General features: G+C 44.3%; 1 non-coding gene and 1 pseudogene across 1 annotated transcript; one reads left to right on the top strand and one right to left on the bottom strand.

The window, feature by feature from the left end:
• Nucleotides 1–203: 203 nt before the first annotated feature.
• On the bottom strand, nucleotides 204–275 carry trnag-ucc (transfer RNA glycine (anticodon UCC)). Its single transcript has one exon. It is a non-coding gene; the product is annotated as a tRNA-Gly (tRNA).
• A 597-nt stretch (nucleotides 276–872) lies between these two features.
• LOC137315446 (histone H2A-like) lies at nucleotides 873–1,259 on the top strand (annotated as a pseudogene).
• The last annotated feature ends 1,655 nt before the right edge of the window (nucleotides 1,260–2,914 follow it).

Genomic DNA, 2,914 nt, shown 5'->3' with positions numbered 1-2,914 from the left:
AAGACCTCCTTACTCTTATATTCCAACACCCTCACAATAAAGGCTAACATATCATGTCCCTTCCTCACTCTCATTCGACTCTTGGTAACTCAGTATTTCCAGCAGCCGATTATGTTTTGGAAACAAAATCCAACTGAACTGCATCAAATTCGATTGCAAACTTAAGAGTTTCTGATCGAAATAAACGAACAAGAACACTTAACTGCGATAGCCGGGAATCGAACCCGGGTCAACTGCTTGGAAGGCAGCTATGCTCACCACTACACCACCATCGCTAAAAATAACCAACAATAAAATAGTTCCCAAACATCCGATCCTGACCAGACACTGCAGGCTGTTGGATTTTGTTCTTCATTTTCACTGGTTTCTGACGGATCCTTTCTCGCTCTGTTGCAGTTCCTGTTTCCGCCCAGTAGATTTCACCAACCCCCAATCAATGGAAATTCCACACCAGCCAGTAATTCTTCACCTGATATCGGACTGAAGAGACAGTCGATACCTGCAATACTTGACCAGCTGGAAATACATTTTACCACAGCTCACATCAGCCTTTGAGTAAAGTTAAATAATTCCATGAAATCATTACAGAGACCTGACTACCAACTGGGCAGGAATGGCAGCTTAATATTCAAGTCTATAAGATCTTTAGAAAGGACAGGGAAATAGGGAAAGGAGGAGGAGCAGCAATATTACTAAAGGACAATATTACAGCAGTTCAAAGATAGAATATCAGTGAGGGTGAGCGGGCAGTGTAAACACTCTGAGAGAGACCCATCACAAGTGCCCCCACTGTACTCCCCCAGAAGGTATAAGAAGGGCGAGTGCGGGAGGATTTCTTCATTCTTTGTGAAAGTGTTTGTGAGATTGTGGAAATGTCTGGAAGAGGAAAAACCGGCGGTAAAGCTCGGTCCAAGGCCAAGTCTCGCACATCCCGGGCCGGACTGCAGTTCCCTGTTACCCGTGTTCACAGGCTCCTGCGAAAGGGGAACTATGCTGAACGTGTGGGTGCCGGAGCCCCGGTCTATCTGGATGCTGTGCATCGAGTATCTGACGGCTGAAATCCTCGAGGTGACCGGCAACGCGGCCAGGGACAATCAAGAAGACCAGCATCATCCCCAAACACCTGCAGCTGGCCATCCGCAACGACGAGGAGCTCAACAAGCTGCTGGGACTGGTGACCATCGCTCAGGGTGTTGTCTGATATCCAGGCCGTGCTGCTGCCGAAGAAAACCAGCATTGTGAGCTCCAAGAGCAAGTAACCCGGCCAAGGCTTAATCTGATATCCCAAAGGACAGGACCAACCTGATTGAAATCTTTGAAGAAGGAACAGAAAGTGCAGACAAGTTTAATGCAGTAGAGGTGATATATTTGGATTTTCCGAAGGCCTTCTATAATGTACCACATTGTCGACTCATGGCTAAGTTCAGAGCACGTGGAGTCAGAGTCAGGTGGCTGAATGGATAGTAAGTTGGTGACAAAACTGAAAGCCGAGAATAGAGGTTAAGGGTCGCTACTCAGACTGGCAAAAGGTGGGAAGTGGAGTTCCAGTTGCTGGGACCACTGTTCTTCACAATTTACATTCACGATTTGGATTCGGGAATCGGAAGTACAATTCCAAAATTTGGGGACGACACCAAATTGGGGGATTTAGTTAATACAAAGGAAGAATGCATCAAAATGCAAGAGGGAATTAATAAACTTACAGAATGAAGAATCAGGAGGTCACACACTGCTTGGATAATAAGAGTCTAAACGGGATAGAGGAGCAAAGGGATCTAGTGGTCCAGATACACAAATTACTAAAAGTAGCGACCCAGGTTAATCAGGTCATAAAAAGACAAATCAAACACTAGGATTCATTTCCAGAGGGATAGAGTTGAAAAGCAAAGAAGTCATGTTAAACTTGTATATAACCTTGTTTAGACCAGACTTGGAATACTGCGAACAGGTCTCGTCTCCATATTATAGACATAGGGGCATTGGAGAAGGTGCAAACAAGATTCACAAGGATGATACCAGAAATGAGAGGATATTCTTATCAGGAAAGGCTGAACAGACTGGGTCTCGTTTCACAAGAAAAGAGAAGGCTGAGGGTTGATCTGATCGAGGTTTTTAAGATAATGATAGGGTTTGTTCGGATAGATGTAGAGAAAATGTTTACATTTGTGGGGAGTCCAAAACTTCAGGTAATAAATATAAAATATTCACTAATAAATCAAATAGGGAATTCAGGAGAAATTGCTTTACCCAGAGAGTAGTTAGAATGTGGAACTTGCAACTACGAGGTTGTATCTGAGGCAAATAACATAGGGACATTTAAGGGGAAGATAGATCAGCACATGAGGGAGAAAGGAATAGAAGGATATGCCGATAGGGTTAGATGAAGTAAGGAAGGAGGAGGCTCATCAGCAGCATAAACGCTGGCATAGATTAGTTGGGCAGAATGGCCTGTTTCTGTGCTGTAGGTTCAATGTAACTCGATGTAAAGGCTCTTTTCAGAGCCACCCTCTGTATCTGTGAAAGGACTGGTTACTGTCTGAAGGGAAACGCGAATATCATGCTACCAGTGTGGCTTTGAGCTGCTTTTGTTTCGTTGTGGACGAGATGAGGAATTCATGGGACTGGAGTCGGGGCAGTGACCACAGTCCGGTACTTTAAACGGTGACTTATAGATCCCAGCCCACACATCACCAGATTTCTTGTATTTATTTAAACTACTTGCCATGCTGGGCTCGTAAAGAATCACCAGAACTGCTCGATTAACCTTTCTACATCTGTGGAATTCAGCGCTTCGCTCCATTTCTGTTCTATTTTGTTGGATTATTTACATAACGCATCAAACTCACTGGGGAATCACTGAAATGTAACTCTGTACAGAAACAAATAACAGTGAATTGCCTGGTGCCCAGGAGAT

Source organism: Heptranchias perlo, unplaced genomic scaffold, assembly GCF_035084215.1.
Source record: "Heptranchias perlo isolate sHepPer1 unplaced genomic scaffold, sHepPer1.hap1 HAP1_SCAFFOLD_55, whole genome shotgun sequence".
In the NCBI taxonomy this organism is placed as follows: Eukaryota; Metazoa; Chordata; class Chondrichthyes; order Hexanchiformes; family Hexanchidae; genus Heptranchias; species Heptranchias perlo.
The sequence above is the reverse complement of the archived record's forward strand: the minus strand, read 5'-3'. Positions and strand labels throughout refer to the sequence as shown.